Source organism: Armigeres subalbatus, chromosome 2, assembly GCF_024139115.2.
Source record: "Armigeres subalbatus isolate Guangzhou_Male chromosome 2, GZ_Asu_2, whole genome shotgun sequence".
NCBI lineage: Eukaryota > Metazoa > Arthropoda > Insecta > Diptera > Culicidae > Armigeres > Armigeres subalbatus.
Genome location: NC_085140.1, coordinates 412,080,593 through 412,104,717, shown reverse-complemented (window position 1 = coordinate 412,104,717; position 24,125 = coordinate 412,080,593). Strand labels below are relative to the sequence as shown.

The 24,125-nt window shown below is 40.6% G+C and overlaps 1 protein-coding gene and 1 long non-coding RNA gene across 5 annotated transcripts in view; one reads left to right on the top strand and one right to left on the bottom strand.

The window, feature by feature from the left end:
- The first annotated feature begins 5,488 nt into the window (after positions 1-5,488).
- The window catches only part of LOC134217662 (EGFR adapter protein-like), a 254,022-nt gene continuing 235,385 nt past the window's right edge, over positions 5,489-24,125 (top strand). For all 4 annotated transcript variants that reach the window (XM_062696472.1, XM_062696471.1, XM_062696470.1 and 1 more), the window contains exon 1: positions 5,489-5,793. The gene's annotated coding sequence lies outside the window, so the exon portion shown is untranslated. The remainder of the gene's footprint in view (positions 5,794-24,125) is intronic.
- Positions 15,428-18,475, bottom strand: LOC134217660 (uncharacterized). Its single transcript, XR_009981123.1, has 3 exons — positions 17,967-18,475; positions 17,786-17,905; positions 15,428-17,723 (listed from the first exon to the last, which is right to left on the bottom strand). It is a non-coding gene; the product is annotated as an uncharacterized LOC134217660 (long non-coding RNA).

Here is a 24,125-nt window from a genome sequence, read left to right as displayed (position 1 = left end):
TTCAAGTCCTACGTCTATTCGCGGTTATGTTTAAAACATAACCCATTACTTTTTTTTTTTGCACGGATTCTCGAAATAACACGGATTATTTTTACACGGTTTCTCGAAATAACACGGATTATTTTTACACGGATTTTTTTCACACGGCACGCATCCCCCGTTTAAAAAAAGAATCGGGTGTAATAGAATTTGTTATCAATTAGTTATTAATTTTTGCTCGGACTAACACATATTTCCTTCTTGAGACATCTATGAAGGTAGTATGGGTTCCCTGCATCTTCACTAGTAGATGCTTCCTTCTCATCCTTCCGTGTTTGTAAGGACGTGGCCAGATATACAACTGCTTCTGTATAGGAAAAGGTATTGATTCTAAGTACCAATTTTAACCAATTAACCACCCACTATGTGTACAATAAGGGCTCTGGTGTTTACTCTGTAGGGCTGGGAGAGCGTCTTGACCAAGTTGACCCTTGTTCGGCAGTTGACCTTCACAGATCAAATATTTGGGCCTGGGACGTCAGAGCCCGGTCGATGGACACCCCAAGAACCCCGACGATCTTCCGGTTGGGTATTAGTTGCTCATCTTACATCATGCTGGAACCTGTCTGCGGTTGCCTCTCTGGCATACGTAACTACGAACGCATTTCCTTGCTGTCATGGTGAACTCTACAGATGTAGGCCAGCCAAAGACTACGCATCTTGAGCCTGGATTTGCGAACGCCCTGGTGTGTCGCCGACAATAATCAACAGAATGTTGTCGGCGTAGATGTGGCGGAAGACACTTTGAATAGCAACTAGAAATAGTGTAACTGCCAAGATTGACCTTTAGATTACAGTTGTATTCCTGGAAATGATCTGGTCGTTGTATTTCCGAAAAGTACCTGGAATGAACCTGAGCAATAGAGGTGTGCAAGTGCGGCTTTGAGATATCCAAGGACACTAGATCAGTATGCTTACCCTATTCGAAGGCGTCCTGAAGAATATCCCCTAGCCCTGCGAAATATGAACATGTCCCATACCCAGGACAAAGTGCGTGCTATCGGAAACCAAGTCTTTCGTCTCTGTCAACTTCTCACGTAGCCGGTGGTTGACCAACCTCTCAACGACTTTCGAGATACAGGAGGTCAGCGAGATTAGCTAGAATTTGAAAGCTTCCCGGGTTTGATGGGGGCGGAACTCCGCTTTCCGCTGATGTTGTTTACTTTTCTCCCGCCAGCGGATTGAGACTGGTTTATAGAGACAAGGAAGTCCTCTCATTGTTTACTCTTGGCCTATTGTATAACGAGACGGCAAAGTAGGTGTTTTTATTTATGTTCTTCCAACACTAAGTGCTTTCGATTACCCAGAAAGTATCCCTCTAAGCGAGCGCTCCATGCTTTTAATCCTTGCCGTAATTCCTCTGATCACCATCGAAGGGCTCTTCGATGGGGCGGCAAATTGTTTGGAGAATGGACTGTTTGGGACCGTTTGGGTGAAGCGACTTTCTCATCTGACCATCTAAGGCTTCCCAGTTGACTTGACCAGTTGACCCAGACTACGGAGGGCTGGGCACGTTGTTCGTATGCCGGAAGAACGTCAAGCGTAGATAATATTTACTAGAGAATCCGGAAGAGGCTTCATGGAAGGCCGCGTGCCCGATGGCTTCTTGCAGTTGAAGATCTTCTTGGGGCTATAATGAAAATAAAAACACGAAAACTAACTGGGAATCGATCCAACATATCAGAAACATTGTGGCAACTGTAGCGTACAGAAATGTTATTTTATTTGTGCAATTAATCTGTTTTGCTTTTGATATGCCACCTAATTGAACCATGGGCGTAGCCAGGATTTCGAGAAGGGGGGGGCTAACTTTTTTGGTCTTCCAAATCGTAGTTTTATAGTAGTTTTATAAAAGCACATGAATATTAACACATGAAACCAAATCCAAACCAAATCGAAACAATAATGATTAAAACAATAATGGATTTAAAAATGCGTTATTTATTGCTCATCAGATATTTTTAAATAAAGTGAGAAAAATATTAACGAACTTAGTATTCAGAAAGAATATTAAATCGGCTATAACAATTATTATAAAAATCCTGCATTCTTCCATAAGTTTAAGAAAACTAGAACCATACATCTGAATTTCTAAACAAATTCTTTCTGAAATAATATTTATTATAAAATAGGCAGAAAAATCAATATACAAGCTTTATCCAGGAATTCCTTCGACAATTGCTCCTGGCATTCTATCCGAAATTCTATCAGGGATTCTTTAGGAATGCCTCCAGCAACTTCTTCGGCAGTGTCAGTGAAAATTCTACCATTATTTACTCCAAGAAAATCTTTACGAACTTCTTTATAAGTTCTGCAGAATTTCCTGCAATAATTCAAATAATTTCGTGCTGTTTCCCATAATTTTTAAGAATAAGAATATTCCGTGGAAATTCCGCAGAAAACATTCCTAAGAAATTCACGAAAAATCTTCGAATTTCTTGTGTAAATTCCATAAAATTTTCCGCGAATTGTTTCGAATAATTTCTTGTGAAAATTTCAAAGAATTTCTCCAGGAATTCCACCGGAAATTCATACAGAAATTATACCGAAAATGAAATCAACAATGGAATTTTCGGAGGAGTTCCTAGATTAATTCGCAATGAAATCCTGAAAGAATTCCGGTGGAAACTGATTTCAACTGGGAGATCCTCCAGGAGTTTCTCCGAAAATTCCTCTTGGAATTCTTCCAGGAGTTCCACCGGCATTTCCACCAAGAATTTCTCTAGGATTTCCTTCGAGAATTATTCCGGTAGTTCTATCGGCAGTTCCTCTGAAAATTCTTCCGGGAATTTCGGCGGAATTGGAATTTATTTAGGCTTCTTTAGGAATTTATATAGATTTTCCACCAGAAGCTCCTCCGAGAATTTCTCTGCGAGCTCCTCAGGGAATTCTCCGGGAGGTCCTCTGATGATGATGATGGTCCAGCTACAAACCCCAACAAAGGATTCAGCTAGACTAGATTTGTCTATAAGATGAATTCTCTTGTTTCCGAGAATGCTTCTGGTAGTTTCCCCGGGGTTCGTTTGAAAATTCTCCCGGGAGTTTCTTCAGAAATTCTTCCAGAAAATTCCTTCGAGAGTTCCTCCGGGAATTCCACCAGCAATTCCTCCGGGAGTTCCACCAGAAGCTATTCCAGGAAATTATTCAGGCTTTTTTCAGGAAATCATTTAGGCTTTCTTCAGAAATTAAGCTGGAAATTCCTCCCGAAGTTCTTCCGATAGTTTCTCTGGGAGCTCATCCGGGAGGTCCTCTAGGAATTCTTTTAGGAGTTCCTCCTGAGATTCCTCCGGGCGTTCTTACGGGAGATCTTACGGGAGCTCCTCCGGCAGTTCCTCCTGAAATTCCTCCGGGAGTTCTTACAGGAGATCTTACGGGAGCTCCTCCGGCAGTTCCTTCGGGAATTCCTCCGGGAGATCCACCAGCAGTTTCTCCGGGTGTTTCTCTGAAAAGGAACTCCCGGAGGAACTCCCAGAGTAATTTCCGGAGGAACTCCCGGGGGATTTTCTATAGGAATTTCCGGAGAAATTATCAGAGGAATTCTCGGAGGAACTGCCGGTGGAACTTTTTGAGGAATTTATTGAAGAACTACAGGATGAATTTCCGTAGGAAATCCTGGAGGAACTCTCGTAAGAATTCTGGGACTCCCAAAGGAACTTCCGTGAGAATTCCAGGAGGAACTCCTGGAAGAATTCTTAAAAGAACCTCCCGGAGGAATTCCCGTAAGAACTCCCAGAGAAATTCTCCGAGGAACTTCTGGAGGAATTTGTAGATAAATGCCTAAAGAAATGCTAAATGAATTCCTGGAAGAAAGCCTGATTGAATTCCCGAAGGAACTACTGGTGGAACTTCAGAGGAACATCCGGTGGAATACCCTAGAGGAAGAGAAAAAATATTTCTGAATGAACTTCCAAAATTCCATTTCCCGTGCAATTCCTGCCAAATATCGTCCAGGAATTCCCTGTAAAGTTCCTGGAGGTATTACCGGAGAATTTCTTGGAAAAACTCCTGGAAGAACTCCCGGAGGAACTCCCATAAGCACTTCCGAAGGAATTCCCACATGGAAGTCCTGAAATAATTCTTAGAGTAGTTCCTAAAGGAATTTTCGAAAAAATATCTGAAGGAATTCCCAGAAAAATACCAGGAGGAATTAATGCAGAAATTCCCAGATGAAATCCTGAAAGTATTCCCAGATTAATTGCTGAAGAAAATCTCTGCGGATGCATGCCTGAAGGAAATGCCGGATTCTTCCTGAAGAGAGAATAGCTGAAGAAATATCTAGAAGTAAATCTTGGAGAGAAGAAAAGATATCTTCAAGGAATTTCCTCGTGAATTTCCTAAAAAAATTAGTGGGGGGTTTCTAGATAAGGAGGAATTACAATTACATGAGAAGGATTTTCGAACGATTTTCAGAGGAATTTGTGGATAACTTTCCGGAGGAATTTAGAAGTTCCCAGGGGAGCTTCTAGAAGGATTTTAAGGAGAATTTTTGAGCCCGAAATGTTTCGAGTTGTTTTGAACTTTCATATATTATGGATCCTGGATGCCCTAATAAGTTTTGGGAATTTTTTGAATTTCAACCACCTATTTCTGTATATGATTGTATCGTAAAGTGCACATGTTTGAGGGAATTCATTTCAGTACCCGTTCAATCTTTCCACAATTTAGGGGGGGCGACCCCCCCTGCCCCCCTTGGCAACGCCCATGAATTGAACTCAATCATCCAGAAGGCAGATTGCGATATCAGTGGAACGGAAATAAAAAAACATTGTGTGTTTATAAAACTGGAAAGTGGTTTTAATGAGACTTGATGTATTTCCAGAATCTTCAATGTAATTTAATAGGAACATGTGGATAAGGATACTCCATTCGGCGTAGGTTTATCGAGGAAGAGCTGTAGCCATCAAGTAAGTAAGAGAGCCCATCGAGTGCTGTCCTATTTCACCCCTGATTACGGTACACCAAAAATTGTAACGGCCTTGTTGTATTCCATTATTACTGCAGGGAGACAGGAACATTTGAACCATGAATGAAACGGAACTCAATCTCACCAAGCCGGCGCACTCACTTCGCATATCAACCGGTGGTTAGAACAAACTCGCTCGCTCAAACATAAACAAAGTTGGAAAATCTACTCCACCGCCAGTTTTCCTCCGTACTGTGGTTTCCAAATGATACCATGTTTTGCCGGCCAACCAACTGAACATCTGTTTCGCGACATAAACAGAGAGCAATCGCACGTGGTTGCCGTAAGGCGTAAGGCACCCCACAGATGCGAGAGAACAATTTTGCACTCAAGATGTAAATCTCATCTCTCGCGCTGGCTGTGCCCTGTGGGGTGTTCGGGTGGGTTGGAAAATGATGTGCTGCGGCTAGGATTTTCCCTGGTGAAAGATTAAATTTCAACTGTTGGAAATTAGTTTCGTTAGTTGGTTGGCAAGCGTGGCACGGAACGGATCGGAAGATTTTCACTTCCTGGTACGGGATAAAATAGATAGAAAAAACGGTTACTGTTGAACAACGTGGGAGGCTGGTGGGCTTCTGAGTTTGTTGTGCTTGTTTCGTTTGGAGAGGACTTTCCGTGGAAAACATTGTAAAGAGGATAATAATTGTTGACGCCGTTAGGATTCTAGGTCCAAAGGTTACACTTACGACGGATGAGTCAATTACGAGGAAATTCTATTAAGTGCGCATAAGTGTTTTTAGATAGATCCTGGAAACTTAGTGTTGTTTATTCTAACGATTGTGTTTATTCAGGTAAGTTTGTTCGTATATGCGACACAGTGCCTAATTGATTGTAAATTATGTCATTTATTGATGGCGATGTGAGACATGTGATAAAACTAAGACGTTGATTCGACAATTACGAAAATAGGTTAACATATCCACTTTCACTAGATAGGAATAATATTCTGCACAAGAAATGGCTTGTTCTGATTTCAACTTCATCTGAAAATAAATGAAAGGATTTTGAAATATTACTTGTTGTTGGTGGTTACCACGTGGAAATATAGTTAATGCGTGGAAATTCAGAAAAAGGATGGTAATGAAAATACATTTACTCAACCAGAATTCACGAAAACACCCACACCGAAAGACTTTGTTGCTGTACATGAAAGTTATTACCCTAATAACATATATCAAGTTGGAAAAGTGGATATATTTTTGCGTTATTGAATTTTTGGTTTCCAATTGATTACCTAGGTATTTTGAGTATGTTCGAATTAGTTCCACAGAAGTTAAAAGATTCAACAGTCACTCGTAGTAGTATGAGCCTTCCTCAGTCTAGCTGAAGCTGGCTGGGTTTAGTTCTTCCGTAGACTTTCCTGGACATGGGACATAAGATAACCAACGTGTGGATTTTTTTTCTATATCGTGTTAAAAATCACTTTCCATGTTTACTATAGTCTATAGAGATTTCAGGTCTATCCGAAGAAAGATCACCTGTCATAAGACGAGTTTCAACAATCCCATTGAATTCCACCACTTAATTGTATCCTGACAGATACGTATTTCGACCTCAACAGTAAGGCCGTCTTCAGTGTCTTGTACTTGACTCGACTTTTTTTCAGTGTGTACTTGACTCGACTTGAAGAAAATGATCGCAGCTTACACTATTTATACTATGCGTAGGTATAATAATTTATCTAGGTACTTATCTTACTACGGTGCTTATTTCTACTTCGCTTGATGCGCTTAATGCTTAGGTATAAACTTGAAGAGCCAGGAGCTACCATTTCCTTGATCTTTATTCAACAACCGCATTTGTACCTGTCGGTAGATTTCCAAGCTCTCAGCAACATCAAGTTTCCACGGAGAAGAGACATTTCTTAAAATTTTTAATGTTTGATGTCGTAATTGAATGATTTTCCTGATATACATGTTCAGCTACCTTAGACCTAAACTCATAATTTAATCCCTTATCAGTTTCCCTCTTAGCCTTACTTACTTCTGCAATATGTTCTTTGAATCTTACATCTAACGATCTTTTTGTTTGACCTACATATACTTTATCACATTGTGAACAATTAATTTGATAAACCCCGGCCTTATTTAACATTTCTACTCTATCCTTTGTGGAGCCCAACAGTGTCTTCAGTTGATTGCTTCTGCTGGAGAATACTAAATCGATGCCGAATTTCCTCAGTCGATGGCGTAGCTGGTGGGTGATGTGTCGATCATAGGGGACCGATACCCTCTTCAGCGGTTCATCGATCGGTGTTAGTGTTGTCAGTTCGTTTTTCCGTAGGTTCCTCTGCTTCTTGTTGATGATTGCTTGTATTGTTCTTTCCTTGTATCCATTGATCCTCGCTGTTTCCAAGATGTGTTGTAGCTCCTTCGTTTTTCCTTCTTCGCTCAGGGGAATCGTCTGCATCCTGTGGATCATGTGATGAAAAGCTGCCATTTTGTGCTGATACGAATGATTTGATGTGTATGGGATGACTCTCATGGTGTTGGTGGGCTTCCTGTAGATTTCGAAGTCTAATGTTGCATTTGTTCCCTTGATAACCAGTAGATCCAAGAAAGGTAATTTACCTTCCTTTTCCTCCTCGTGGGTGGATTTGATGTCTTTATGCACGTTGTTTATCGCTTCCAAAATCCTGGGTAGATCTTTCCGGTTGATGATGCTGAAAATGTCGTCCACGTATCTCCACCACTTCTCGGGTAGTACTCCTTGTTCCTCTAGGTTGTCCTCCAAATTCGCCATGAATAATTCGCACAAAAACGGTGATAGCGGATTTCCCATAGGTGCACCCTTCGTTTGTTTGTAGAAGCTTCCACGGAGTGTGAAGTAGTTCTCATTCATGCATAATCTTGCAAGCTTGAGATACATCTTTACCTTTCCTCGCCATGTTGTATCCGTCCGTTGTCCTAGTAGCCAATCCTCCAAAAGGTTCAGAGCATCCTTCACTGGAACGCTTGGGAACAATGCCGCTACGTCGAATGATACCATGATGTCCTCTTCTCCGATGTTTCCTGATTCCAATATCCTCAAGTCGAGTCAAGTACAAGACACTGAAGACGGCCTTACTGTTGAGGTCGAAATACGTATCTGTCAGGATACAATTAAGTGGTGGAATTCAATGGGATTGTTGAAACTCTTCTTATGACAGGTGAAAACATTCCACTAAAAAGCTCAAAATAATTTTCTTAACGAAGAAAGATGCCAGTTGAAATTTGGCTAAACGATAAACCTCTCTGAATTTCCAATGAAATTCTGGAGAGTTACCGGGTATTGCAGTTATGATTATACTGCTCAAATTTGGCTCTTTATGCCAGAGATTCCCGGTGTTCCGGAACCAGATTCGTGATCATCAGATGATCATTTCATTCCACGAAGAAGGTGGGTAGTTTTCTCTCATATTTTTTTATAAGACTGTTGATATCGTGAAATTGTGGATTGTTCTGGATGTCGGACGAATGAATTCTTCCGATCTTTAACTTTGGCCTCTCCTGAAGATAATTCTTAAAATTACCGGGGAACCATTGCAGTCTTGGATAATTGAATGTTTTAGATTTTCCCTGACGTTTCAACTCTATTTCGAGTCTTCTTCAAGGGGAGAATTCTGCCAAATCGGTTACCGCCTTCGGGGAAAATAGAAGTTTAGTGATAATCAAGTGACTAGGTGAAATTACCTTTTACAAAAATCGCTTCGTATCACTTAGTTCAATATCCTATGTACAATTTTAGAATTGACACCGACACATGAACATGTACCTTTATACGACGATTTTGTAGAAGACTTGAAGAAGACTCAAAATAGAATTGGAACGTCGGGAAAATCTAAAATATTCGTTTTTAGTATCCAAAACTGCAACGCCGTTAGAAGTAGCTCCGATACACCAACATCAGCCGAACCCTCTGCATAATTATTACCAGGAAAGGCTTTTTGGTTTTATTGTAAAATTCTGAAGTATTTTAATTGATGAACAAATGATTCTAGCTAAATTTTGATTAATGATATGATTGTATTACTTATGCGCAGCGAATGTAAATCTACCATTTTGCCAATGACACCAACATTGTCCTCTCTTGAAATTATTGGGACAGACTCAACTCACAACAAACGTTTGTCCCAAAGTGTAAAAACTCAATATCATGCTTCAATATCAAGTTTGTTCAGCATCAGCAGTGTTGCGCATTCGGTTGCGGTGATATGAATTGTGAATTCTCTATAAACAAGTAAAGTTCATTTTTAACATTTTTTTAAAATCTTTCGTTTATTTTGGAGGCTCAATTGCCGTGAAGCGTTACGGAGCCGAAAACAAGTTTAAAAATTCATTTCTTAAATCTTATACATAATGTTAGTTTTGGGGAACCGAAAGACTAGCGGTTTGGTCGAGGTTAGGGAATACAATAATATAGTAGGAAAGGAAGGGAATTTAGGGTGCTTAAGTAGTTACGATGCTGATGTTCACATAGTTGACATTCTTGGCGATGTTTCACAACTGTAACGGGACAACATTTTTTGGGAAACAACAATGCGAGGAAGACATACGAAAGGGGTTAACGACAGACATTGAAATGGACAGCAAGAGGATATGGGGTACGACAGACAAGGGGATGGGCAGACTAAGATCACAGTCTTACATCAGCAACTTTCACAAATTGGTGAACGAGGGACATGTATTCGAGATCAAGGCCCGCCAACACTTCTCTAATAGGCTTTGGTTGTTTTCCTCGGATCCAGAGATGTTCAGTTAATACAGATCTGGGGCCGCGATTCTCTTCGCACGCCCACACGACATGATCAATGTCCTGATAATCCTCGCTGCAAACACAGAGATTGCTTTCCGAGGCATTCCGAACAATTTGTTGGGGTCGATTAGCCCAAAATCATAAAAAAAATACAAAATAATAATTAAAACATGTACACGCAGAAGAATTATGCAAGATTAAAGCAACTATTTCGATTGTTGCACCAAACTACGTGCATATTGTTATTTCAATATTTTACATTGTTGTTTCTACGATGAATCATTGATTCCTTCAAGTGAACATTATTGTTCTTTCAATCCTGCATTGTATGATTGAAACAATAATAATATCGTAGTTCTGACAACCAATTCGTGATATGAAAAAAAAACTGTAGAAACTGATAAACATAAATTATCCTGTCTACTGGAACAAGCATGGAGCAGAGGTAAGGATGACTCTTACTCCCCTTGTTTACTAAATCGATTCTGATTCTGCATTTTCCTATTTTGTTGATGTAATCGTAGTGTCGATGAAGTAGTTTCGTAGCATTTTCTAAAGTAAAAACAACTATAATTATTGTTGTTTTCTGATGTAATATTTGACAGTGACAGATGGAAAGCATGGTTGAAACAAATATATCCGTTAGTTTAATCAACTAGCGCGTATGGTGGTTGTATCAACCAAAACAGAGGCGCGGCCACGTTTCGAGACGTAGGTAGGACAAAAACTGTGTTATCAAATCTATAGAATACTTTTAGGACTTTCCGGAGATCCTCTCGGGGAGATTTTTTTTTGGACATCTTTAGATAAGTTATAAAACTCCCTATGACTATTAAGACAATCATTATATTTCCAGAGTTTATAGAACATTTCCAAGAAGTATGTCTTCAAACATCTTTACGAAATTCCAGAATTGATTATGGTTTTCTGTAAATGTCATCAAGAACTACCTCATTTTTGCATATTTCTGCAATTGTTTTCTCATATCCTTGTTAAGTTTCTCAATTTTTGCAAACGAGCTCGGCAGTCTAGTGACTACAGCGTCTGCCTTATACCACATACTTATAGACATTTGCGACTTTTTGGACTACCAAATAACACAAAGTTTGCATAAATAGTGCTGAAAAGTAAAAAGTTATTTAAGTATTGCCTTAAAGAGCCATATTATACCGTCTAATTTTCCAAACGAGACTTGACATACATTTTCATGGCAGAATTAGATTTTCTCAGATTTTTTTTATAGAAGAGGATATTTTAAAACAAACGAAGGGCTATTTTGAGGACGATAAACATCGAACGACCTTCCTCCTTATCAACAGGGTGTCGACTACCTGGAAAAACGTGGAAAACCTAGTATTATCAGGGAATTATTGTCCACCTGGAATATTCAGGGAATTCTTGGGATAATCAGGGAAATCACCAAGTGACAAAGTGAACATGTTGTATTCAAATAATTCATTCGAAGGTTCAATTGAGGAGTCGTAAATATACGTTTTAATGCAAGAATAAATAGTACATGTGTCATAGGCCGGCAGTGAGTCACAAACAATAGCTGTCAAACAACTCGCCTTACAATTGAAGAAGGAGATAATTTGTTTCTTCTGGACTTGTACACTGGCGAAGTTTAACTGGGGTATATAACCCACCAAATTATTTTTTTTTTCAAATTTGAACATGTACGCCACGATTTCTGAAAAAGGATTTTCACCAAATTAAAAAAAAGTTGTATGAATTTTTGAAGAAATTCATGAAAGAATAGACGTAGGAATTCATTGAGGTATTTAGAACTATCTTTGGAACCTCTAATTGGAATTACTTCTGGAATTTCTTAAGAAATTCTTTCGGAAATCCCTTCAGGTTCTCCGTAGAAAATATCATCAAAAATTCTTCCACATTTTTTTCAGCAGTCTGGAATACCTCCTGGAATATTTTTTTGAGAAATCTTCCTGAAAATTTACTTAATTTTTTTAGAAAAATCATCCAACGAGTCCTTTACAAAATCCTCCGGAAATTCCTTCATAGTTTCCTCTCCAGGATTTTTTTCCGGGTTTTCCTTTAGGAATTCCATTGGATATTCTTTTAGGAATTCAGTGGAATATTACTTCAGGAATTCTTTCGGATATTCCTTTAGAGAATCCTGCTAAAATTTCTTTGGAAATACATACAATATACTTAAAAAATACTTTTGGAAAGTCATTTAGAATTACTTAAAATAATTTTCGATGGAATTCCTAAAAGAATTTACGAAGTAATTCCTAAAGGTATTCCTGAAGCAAATATTAGAAGAGTTTCCGAAGAACTCCTAAAGGAGTTTTGAAAAGAATCATAAAAGAAATTTCGATGGAATTCCTAAAAGAATTTTTGAAGGAGCTTTTGAAGGCATATTGAAAGGAATTTCTGCGAGCATTTTCGGAGGAATCGTTCGGGAATTCTTTCAGAAATTTCATCAGGAATTTATTCAGAAACTTCTTCAAAAATATGAGGAAATCCCTAGAATTTTTGAAGGAATTTCTGGAGGAAGTTCTCGAAAGAACAGAACTTCCATGAAAATGGATTCTTCGGAGGATTTCCAGAAATAATTTCAGAACGAATTTTTTTAAGAATATTTAAGGGAACTTCATTGAAGAAAATTCTGAAGGTATTTCCAAAGGCAGCAAAATAAAATTTCCCTGAAGAAATAGAAATTTTCCAATAAAAAATTAGGAACTTACCAATAAAGAAATCATGGTATGAGGAATAAATAAATATAAAATTTCCACAAAATATACTAAATTTCCATAAACAATTGAGAATTTTCCACAAAACCAAAATAAACTAGCACTTTTAAAAGCAAAAATTGCAATTATAAAAGACGATTTTTCCATTAAAAATCAAAATGTTCCACACAAAAAAATACAAAATTTCCATAAATGAATCATTATTAGCAATAAACAATTACAAAATTTTCTACAAAGTGATTTTTTTATAGAAAATTTAAAAATTTTCACTAAGTAGGGGTAACGGCTCAAACCTTGGCCCATTATGCTACGGTTGAGCACATTTATCGTTATAAGTCTTCATATATTGCATTTCCAACTAGAATTATTCCACCAGTCGGCTTGCTTACATTTGGTTTTGACGCCAAATACCAAATACGACGATGAATGTCCGCAATATCTCATTAAAACCAGCGAAAGTCTCGAGAGAAATGGACAAAACGTCGGCATCCTTGTCCCTATCAGGTGGATAGTTTTTCAGCCCACTTGGGACGAGTGATTGTTGATTTCGAACATACGAGAGATAAAGACGGGTTGCTGTTTATAGCTGGGTACTGCGGATAGAGCCGCTTTTCTGCGCTCAAGCGAGCAGAGGGATATTTTGAAATCACTCCCATAAACAAAATTATTTTGCAGTTACTTGGCTGTCAAACATTTCCCGCTCTTCGAATTTCTCTTTCCACGCTGCATGAGAGCGCACAAATGCGCTAGACTCTACATGACTTTACGATTGTTTACATACATTCATGCTCCGATCAGCTGCTGAATCTCGTGAAATTTCGTAACGAATGCTTTTTAGTTGCATTCCCACTAATTTTCCACTCGAAATATAATGTGAGAATATTTGTTACAAATAATACAAAACTCAAACAAAGTTTATTTATATTTTTTCCCAAAATAATAACAATACTTCTCAATATTAGATCAGAAACGAACATAACCACAATCTTCAATGTTTGGCTCCGGCACAATAGAAAATTTTGGCTTCAGTTTGACAACCAAATCGATTCTATCCGCACCACCCAGGTTTATAGTGCCAGTCATTTTGCTTGCGTTGAATAAAGGCATGCTACAAATAGAGAAAATCAAATCATCGTATTGAGCGTGAATTCTAATTGGTTGCATGTAAAATACTACCACACTGATTGTGAGAGTGCGTTTCAGATCCCCCCAATAGCATGCTTACCAAGGACATGCTAACGAAAATACAATTATATGAATCATTTTTTCCCAAATATTTACCATATTTGCAAGTGAAGAAGTTTAGAAAAATGAAAACTGTATTAAAAACTGCAATTGCAAAATAGCTACATGTTCTAGCCCCCATGTTGTGCCTTCAAACAAATTGCATACGTTAATTATTGGCTGCCGCATAATTTTGAGATTTACTGCTAGTTGAAACCATCAGTTGTGTTGCTCTCGCTCTCGCGATACTCTCAAAGTAACTTTTTTCCAAAACGTAAACAATGCTTTAGGTGGGGATGATGCATAACGCACTACTGAAGAAAGCCAATTGTAAAACTTATTCAAGGCAATTCCTTGCTTTGCACTGTGCATAAACAGTTATAACTGTGCCAACTACCTGATATTATTACACAATTATTCATAAATACAATTATTGGATGCTTGTTTTTAACTCTGCCTGTATTGAAGTTTCATTATTGGTACGTGCGTTTGATTCCACTCCTCTCCATATCGATCAGCTGTTGTGAATCCTCTCAAAACTCTCACGTGTTTCAACTTCCCGAGTTGAAAGAATACTTTTTCGGTATCATTTTACAGATCAAAATACATTGCAAGCAATAATAAATCTAAATTATGATGAAGGTATTTGTCAAGTAATTTGACTTGAAATTATGCACATGAAATGACGTTGAAAATTTATTTAATGAAACATAATATTATAATCCATTGTATCTTTCCATTATCAAATGAGAAATTGTTTGTAGGATTCATGCGAAAGATGATAAAACTAAATATTCTTACACTAATTGAATCATTTATTTGCAAAATTATGAAGAAAATGGTGTATCGAACCACGAAAGGTTGATGCTTGAATCGCTTTTGCTTGAATCGTGTTTAGAAGCCGTAAGGTAGGCAATTATTTTTGGTATGTTCTGCGAATGAAAGCGATTATATCGTGATTCGAGAAAAGCATCATGAGGGCCCATTTACAAACTACATGACGTTTTAGGTTGTGGGAAGGTACTTGTCTGAGCGTTAAGGACTTTATAAATTTCAGAACCCTACCATACATGAAGCATTACTAGAGGCTGGGTGTGGGTTGAGTTTAGCGTTATGTAATTTGCGAATGAAACTTGACCGCTGAGTGGATTAACCTGTTTTTACAAAAAATCTTAGCAACCTAATCGCAAGCATCGGATATTATATCTGCAGCTTTCGGTTATTTTCTCCAGTACGGGTTATTGGTGAGAATGTTTTTATTTTAGAGTTTCACCTATACAAACGTAGTGCTACAAATCGAAAGCGCATGCCACCATTTGGCTACGGGTGCCCCCACCCGCTCGGAAAGATCTTCTAGACTTCTACCGTGATATCTCTGAGACAAAAAAATTAGTCTCCTAGATATTTTTCTTCGATGTCTAGCACCTGTCAGACCTCAAATCCGCCTCAAATGCAACAACCGTTTACACCGGTATCTACCTCAGATTTTAGACGAGTAGACCGTTTGAACCGGTTAAACCGAAAGTGATTTGACACATCGGTTCTCTTAGATAACGCAGAGACATCTCCTAGACATGGGTACCACAGTTCTGCTAGACTTTTGCTAGATATGATGGAGATATGGGTACTTGATGATTCTTCTTCTTTTTTGTTCTTTTCTTTTCTTTGTTTACATTGAAAATTTTAGAATTATTTAAAAATGTTTATTTAAATTCTGTTTACATATATCGTTATACAGTAGCAAGTCAAGTTCTACTCGGGAATGCGCCCGTAAATTGGGTAAAGATTGTGAGAATGATATACCAACTCCATGGAATCGAGTAGGGGCAGCAGGGGCATTGGAATTTAGATATGTTAAGATTCTATAAATTATTGGAAATTCCCTAAGGATTTCAATAGGAATAATTTCCAGGGTCCAGGTTCGCAATTATTTCCAAATAGCATTTGAACAATCCATCCATTCATTGAGAGTTCGTTTCGAAATCCTTCCCGGGATTCCCGAAAGAAATCCTGAAAGTATACCGAAAGGAGTTCCAGGAAGCGCATGGAATCACAAAAATACAATAGGAACATCGAAATTATTCCAAATAAAATCCTGAAACAAAATCAGACCGAAAAGCTGAAGCACTGTTTGTGGAATCTCGAAAGGTTTCCGGATAGAATCCCTACACAATTGGAATCTTTAGGGGAATCCAAACAGATTCCCAAGAATGGTTTTGAAAGGAATCACCAGTAAATTCGAAGTTGATCCTTAAAGTATTGAGAATAAACTTCTCAAAGGATGAGAAATAGAATTCTGAAAGGTTCCGATTTTTTTTAATAAGTTGCGAAAGGATAGCTAATGAAATCTCAATACCAAATCGAAAGGATAATCTTGGGGTTCAATTCACAAACCTCACGTGATACCATTCGCTATCCTTTCGGAATTTCATTCGTAACCCTTTTGGTATTCCATTCCAAACCTTTTCGCTATTTCATCTGCTTCATCAGTCAATCAGAATCCTCTTGAGATTTTATTCGAAATCTTTGTGGGATTCCATTCTTCTTTCTTGCCTCCATACTTCCCTATAGCACACTATGAAATTTCAAAATGATCCAAATGAAATGCCACGATTATTTCGAATCAAATACCAAAAGAATTTTGAATTTTCTCCCCAAAGGAGTACGAATAGAATTCCCACGAAACTTCGAAGGGAATCACGGAAAGATTCTGAATGAGAACTCGAATGGATTCCACTCGGAATTCTTTCCGGGTTCGATTCGGATTAATTTTAGAATCACATGTGGAATCCACTCGAGTTATTTTTCCGAACCCCTCAGGAAACCTTTCGTCGTTCGGTATTTTATTTGGAATTCCGTTGGTAGTTGTGTGGGGATAAAATCCGAAATTCTTTTGGAATTCCGTTCGAAATCATTTTTGGGATTCCATTCGGAATTCTTTATGGATTTCCCTTTGTATTCTATTCGAAATCATTGCGGAATATCATTAGAAATACTTTCAAAATTCCACAAAAGTGCTCAAAGTGTAGAACTCCGAACGGATTATGAATGGAATTCCGTGGAATGATTGTGTAGAATGCGAATGGAAATTAATAAGATATGTAAATAGACTATGTATGGAACCCTTAAAGAATTTTGAATTTAATCCCTGAATAATTGCGATTGGAATCCCGCAAGGATTCTGAATGGAGTACCGAAAATATTTCGACTGAAATCTCGGAAGAATTCCGAAAAAACATATAGATTCAGAATAGAATACCGACTGGCTTACGAATGGAATTCTGTAAGAATTACATTTGGTATACTCGTCATTCCATTCGTTACTCATTCGAAATCACATAGGGTAACGGCACCAATAGTGGAGGTATTAGTAGATCCTCAAAAGATTTTTTTTTAAATTGATAATTGTGGGAAATTTACTGCTTTATTATCTTAGTCAATAGATAGACTAATAAATTTGCTAACAAAAATGAGATAGATGTCATTTAACATCAACAATTACCAAATATTGCTTGCACCAGTATGGGTACACTGTTCCTTTAGTGGCGGTAAAAATTAATTTTGGTTCCTATAGTGGTGCTATCCATTGGTTTCTTATGAGACTCGCCACTATTGGTACAGTTGCACCACTATAGGTGCAAGGGAGTCAATTTTGTTAAGGAAAATCATTGTTTTCAATAGTTTTTGAAGCGAAATATTAAGGTAAGTTGCATTTAACAGGATATTTAAAGCACGACGCATCAACTGAAACCATCGTAAAGCCTATAAATATGATAAATCTCATTAAACCCCACTACCTCCACTATTGGTGCTACCTCCACTAAGGGTACGGTTACCCTATTGTGGAATCAATTTTAGATTACATTCTGAATCCTTTCATGCTGTGGAAAGGACAGCTTTCCAGTTGGCTTCTTTTCAGCACATAGCTCTGTTGATGCGAGGATCCTGCGTGAACCGAATGGGGGTCATTTTATTATCAAAGTTGAGCAACTTGCTCCTCTAGACGAACCTCGATCACCTCCGTCAATTGTTTCCCGGAGGTTAAACTGCAAAGAATAAAAAAATAAATTTTAATGTTCCCATCCTTGAATTAAATATGGTAACTTACTTTCTCATTAAGCTCTATAACCTCGGGTCGAAATCTAATGCCATTGATACTAAGATTAATAGGAAATTTGTTTGGCGTCCTCGAATTCCTCTAGCAATAACTTAAGATAGGGTAGGTCATCTGCAGGAGAAATAAAAAGTATGATAAATTACAAATAATCGAGCTGATTCATTGCACTTACAATTGATCACATAATCCGCCGTGGTATGCTCCATGGTAACCTCGTGTGCTTGGGCTTGGGGATCGGCTTACAGCGGTGTAGAAGGTGATAGCAGAACCGTAATCCAGCCCTGATCCTTTTGGTTCATAAGATCCATCTTTTCGGAATGCCTAGTTCTCCGATGATGATTTGAGACGATGAGATTGACAAGACTGGCAAAACCTAAATAAAAATAATCCTAGGTGTATGTATTGATTCAATTCGTTATGAAAATTAAAACTAAATATCTACGGCAGGATCTACGGTCACTAAAAGAATTCACGACCACTGAAAAACTCTATCAAATAAGGCTAGTCCTTTCGGTTTTGTTTCTAGAATCCTTTTGGGATCCATACTAAATTCGAGAGAGAATCCTTGTTTTTCATAAGGGACTTCCTACTGAATTCCATGAAGGGTTTTTTTTAATTCAGTAACGATTTCTGATAATAAATAATTCAAAGTGGAAACCAGCTATTGTTTTTTTAGATTAATTCTAGACCAACATTTGAAAAGGGCGTAATAGCCAACATTTATTCCTTCTGATTCTTCGTCTACATATACAGCTATATATGTGGACGGAGAATCTGAATGAATAAATTTTGGCTATTACGCCCTTTTCAAATGTTGGTCTAGAATTAATAAATTCTTTCAAAACTTCTGGAAGGATATCTTTGTGATAACTGGGACGAATCCTTCTGGTATCCTTTGAGGATTCATTCAAGAGTTTTAGGAGAATTCCTTCGGAAATCGTGAGAATTCAGAATTCAGAATTCCGGAATTTCCGGAGAAATTTTTACTAAATTCCTGTACGCATTCTCTCGAGATGCTTGAAATTATTTCAGAGTATCTGAAATAATTCTCTAAAAATATCAGAGAAATTCTCTCGAAATTTGTTGTGGCAATCTCTCGGAAGCCATGAAGGCACACGGTATTCCTGAAGAAATTCTCTAGGGATTCTTGGAGGGTTCCACACGAAATGTAAGAGGGTATTCTCTCTGAATACCTGGAGGAATCTTCCAGGGATTATTGGAAGATTTTTTTTGAAATATCTGGAATAATCCTCTAAAAAATTTCAAATAATATCCAAATAATATCCAGTCAAATGAGTCCAACGCAGATGTTCTAGGGTCCCCAAATTGTCCGGGAGTTGATTTCAATTGATCTATCAGGTCAACTACGACTGACATCAAATCGATAGCAACCCAGCGTGTCCATAAAATCCTTAGAACCCTTGTGAATGCTTCATCATTCAAATAAGTCCAACGCAGATGTTCTAGAATCTCCAAATCATCCGAAAGGTTACTCCGGGAATTCCTTCAGAAACTTCTCCAGGAATTCCTTTGGAAGTTCCTCCCTGAATTCCTTCGGATGTTCCTCCACGAATTCCTTCAGAAGTTCCTCCTGGAATTCCTCCGGAAGTTCCTCCAGGAATTCCTTCAGAAGTTCCTCCAGGAATTCCTTCGAAGATTCCTCCAGGAATTCCTTCGAAGGTTCCTCCAGGAATTCCTTCCGAAGTTTCTCCAGGAATTCCTTCGGAAGTTCCTCCGGGAATCCCTCCTAGAATTCCTCGGGATGTTCCTCCGGGAATTCCTCAGGAAGTTCCTGAAGAAGTTCATCCAGAAATTCCTTTGGAAGTTTCTCCAGGAATTCCTTCAGAAGTTCTTCCAGGAATTCCTTCACAAGTTCCTCCAGGAATTCCTCCGGAAGTTCCTCCAGGAATTCCTCCAGAAGTTCCTCCAGGAATTCCTCCAGAAGTTCCTCCAGGAATTCCTCCGGAAGTTCCTCCAGGAATTCCTCCGGAAGTTCTTCCAGGAATTCCTCCGGAAGTTTCTCCAGAAATTCCTCCGGAAGCTCCTCCAGGAATTCCTACGGAAGTTCCTCTGGAAGTTCCTCCAGGAATTCCTCCGGAAGTTCCGCCAAGAATTCCTCCGGAAGTTCCTCCAGGAAGTCCTCCGGAAGTTCCTCCAGGAAGTCCTCCGGAAGTTCCTCCAGGAAGTCCTCCGGAAGTTCCTCCAGGAAGTCCTCCGGAAGTTCCTCCAGGAAGTCCTCCAGAAGTTCCTCCAGGAAGTCCTCCGGAAGTTCCTCCAGGAAGTCCTCCAGAAGTTCCTCCTGGAATTCCTCCGGAAGTTCCTCCAGGAATTCTTTCGGAAGTTCCTCTAGGTATTCCTTCGGAAGTTTCTCCAGGAATTCCTCCGGAAGTTCCTCCACGAATTCCTTCAGAAGTTCCTCCTGGAATTCCTCCGGAAGTTCCTCCAGGAATTCCTTCAGAAGTTCCTCCAGGAATTCCTTCGAAGATTCCTCCAGGAATTCCTTCGAAGGTTCCTCCAGGAATTCCTTCCGAAGTTTCTCCAGGAATTCCTTCGGAAGTTCCTCCGGGAATCCCTCCTAGAATTCCTCGGGATGTTCCTCCGGGAATTCCTCAGGAAGTTCCTGAAGAAGTTCATCCAGGAATTCCTTTGGAAGTTTCTCCAGGAATTCCTTCACAAGTTCTTCCAGGAATTCCTTCACAAGTTCCTCCAGGAATTCCTCCGGAAGTTCCTCCAGGAATTCCTCCAGAAGTTCCTCCAGGAATTCCTCCGGAAGTTCCTCCAGGAATTCCTCCGGAAGTTCCTCCAGGAATTCCTCCGGAAGTTCTTCCAGGAATTCCTCCGGAAGTTTCTCCAGGAATTCCTCCGGAAGCTCCTCCAGGAATTCCTACGGAAGTTCCTCCGGAAGTTCCTCCAGGAATTCCTCCGGAAGTTCCTCCTAGAATTCCTCCGGAAGTTCCTCCAGGAAGTCCTCCGGAAGTTCCTCCAGGAAGTCCTCCGGAAGTTCCTCCAGGAAGTCCTCCGGAAGTTCCTCCAGGAAGTCCTCCGGAAGTTCCTCCAGGAAGTCCTCCGGAAGTTCCTCCAGGAAGTCCTCCAGAAGTTCCTCCAGGAAGTCCTCCGGAAGTTCCTCCAGGAAGTCCTTCAGAAGTTCCTCCTGGAATTCCTTCGGAAGTTCCTCCAGGAATTCTTTCGGAAGTTCCTCTAGGTATTCCTTCGGAAGTTTCTCCAGGAATTCCTCCGGAAGTTCCTCCAGGAATTCCTTCCGAAGTTCCTCCAGGAATTCCTTCCGAAGTTCCTCCAGGAATTCCTTCGGAAGTTCCTCCAGGAATTCCTTCGGAAGTTCCTCCAGGAATTCCTTCGGAAGTTCATCCAGGAATTCCTTCGGAAGTTCCTCCAGGAATTCCTTCGGAAGTTCCTCCAGGAATTCCTTCGGAAGTTCCTCCAGGAATTCCTTCGGAAGTTCCTCCAAGAATTCCTTCGGAAGTTCCTCCAGAAATTCCTTTGGGAGTTCCTCCAGGAATTCCTCCGGAAGTTCCTCCAGGAATTCCTCCGGAAGTTCCTCCAGGAATTCCTCCGGAAGTTCCTCCGGAGGTTCCTCCAGGAATTCCTCCGGAAGTTCCGCCAAGAATTCCTCCGGAAGTTCCTCCAGGAAGTCCTCCGGAAGTTCCTCCAGGAAGTCCTCCGGTAGTTCCGCCAGGAAGTCATCCGGAAGTTCCTCCAGGAAGTCCTGCGGAAGTTCCTCCAGGAAGTCTTCCAGAAGTGCCTTCAGGAATTCCTCCGGAAGTTCCTCCAGGAAGTCCTCTGGAAGTTCCTCCAGGAAGTCCACCGGAAGTTCCTCCAGGAAGTCCTCCGGAAGTTCCTCCAGGAATTCCTCCGGAAGTTCCTCCAGGAAGTCCTCCGGAAGTCCCTCCAGGAAGTCCTCCGGAAGTTCCTCCAGGAAGTCCTCCGGAAGTTCCTCCAGGAAGTCCTCCGGAAGTTCCTCCAGGAAGTCCTTCGGAAGTTCCTCCAGGAAGTCCTCCGGAAGTTCCTCCAGGAAGTCCTCCGGAAGTTCCTCCAGGAAGTCTTCCGGAAGTTCCTCCAGGAAGTCCTCCGGAAGTTCCTCCAGGAAGTCCTCCGGAAGTTCCTCCAGGAAGTCCTCCGGAAGTTCCTCCAGGAAGTCCTCCGGAAGTTCCTCCAGGAAGTCCTCCGGAAGTTCCTCCAGGAAGTCCTCCGGAAGTTCCTCCAGGAAGTCCTCCGGAAGCTCCTCCAGGAAGTCCTCCGGAAGTTCCTCCAGGAAGTCCTCCGGAAGTTCCTCCAGGAAGTCCTCCGGAAGGTCCTCCAGGAAGTCCTCCGGAAGTTCCCCCAGGAATTCCTCCGAAAGTTCTTCCAATATTTTCGCCGGAAATTCCTCCAGGAATTTCTCCGAAAGTTACTCCAGGAATTTCTCCAGGAAGAACTTCCGGAATAATTATTGGAGAAACTTCCGGAGGAATTGCTGGAGGAACTTCCGGAAGGATTCCTGGGGGAACTTTCGTAGGAAATTCTAGAGGAACTTGCGGAAGATTTCCCGGAGGATCTTCCGGTTAAACTCTAGGAGGAACTTCCGGAGGAATTCTAGGAAGAACTTCTGGAGGAATTCTTGGAGGAACTTCCGGAGGAATTCCTGGAGGAACTTCCGGAGGAATTCCTGGAGGAGCTTCCGGAGGAATTCCTGGAGGAACTTCCGGAGGAATTCCTGGAAGAACTTCCGGAGGAATTCCTGGAGGAACTTCCGGAGGAATTCCTGGAGGGAGGACTTCCGAGGAGGCCTGGAGGAACTTCCGGAGGAACTTCCGGAGGAACTCTGAATTCCTGGAGGAACTCCTGGAGGAACTTCCGGAGGAATTCCTGGAGGAACTTCCGAGGAGGTGGAGGAATTCCTGTAGGAACTTCCGGAGGAATTCCTGGAGGAACTTCCGGAGGAATTCCTGGAGGAACTCGGAGGAATTCCTGGAGGAACTTCCGAGGAATTCTGGAGGAACTCCGGGAATTCCTGGAGGAACTTCCGGAGGAATTCCTGGAGGAACTTCCGGAGGAATTCCTGGAGGAACTCGGAGGAATTCCTGGAGGAACTTCCGGAGGAATTCCTGGAGGAACTTCCGGAGGAATTCCTGGAGGAACTTCCGGAGGAATTCCTGGAGGAACTAGGAGGAGGAATTCCTGGAGGAACTTCCGGAGGAATTCCTGGAGGAACTTCCGGAGGAATTCCTGGAGGAACTTCCGGAGGAATTCCTGGAGGAACTTCCGGAGGAATTCCTGGAGGAACTTCCGGAGGAGCGTCTGGAGGAACTTCCGGAGGAATTCCTGGAGGAACTTCCGGAGGAATTCCTGGAGGAACTTCCGGAGGAATTCCTGGAGGAACTTCCGGAGGAATTCCTGGAGGAACTTCAGGAGGAATTCCTGGAGGAACTTCCGGAGGAATTCCTGGAGGAACTTCCGGAGGAATTCCTGGAGGAACTTCCGGAGGAATTCCTGGAGGAACTTCCGGAGGAATTCCTGGAGGAACTTCCGGAGGAATTCCTGGAGGAACTTCCGGAGGAATTCCTGGAGGAACTTCCGGAGGAATTCCTGGAATAACTTCCGGAGGAATTCCTGGAGGAACTTCCGGAGGAATTCCTGGAGGAACTTCCGGAGGAATTCCTGGAGGAACTTCCGGAGGAATTCCTGGAGGAACTTCCGGAGGAATTCCTGGAAGAACTTGTGAAGAAATTCTTGGAAGAACTTGTGAAGGAATTCCTGGAGAAACTTCCGAAGGAATTCTTGGAGGAACTTCCGAAGGAATTCCTGGAAGAACTTCTGAAGGAATTCCTGGAGAAACTTCCGAAGGAATTCCTGGAGAAACTTCCGAAGAAATTCCTGGAGGAACTTCCGAAGGAATTCCTGGAGGAACTTTCGAAGGAATTCCTGGAGTAACTTCCGAAGGAATTCCAGGAGGAACTTTCGAAGGAATTCCTGGAGGAACTTCCGAAGGAATTCTTTTAGGAACTTATTTTATTTTTCTTCTTAGTCTTATCTATCTTATTTGTATTATTTGTCTTACTTACACCAGTACCACTGTTGTCACCCAAATTCTTTTCAAAGCTTTTGTGGAAACATTGTACAGAAATCCTCTCACGATATTTTCTAATGTTGTTTTAGAAACGGCTCATGTATTCATTTTCCAAAACCAGCTGGAGTTTGTTTATTTTGATTTCCTCATTGCGTGATTGGTTGGCGCTGCTGCTGTTCTCTCGCCGAACCACTGCATGAGTGATACATTTCTTCCGCATTGTTGCCAATTTGTTTTGTTCTCCGTTTACGGTGAATTCTCAAGCAA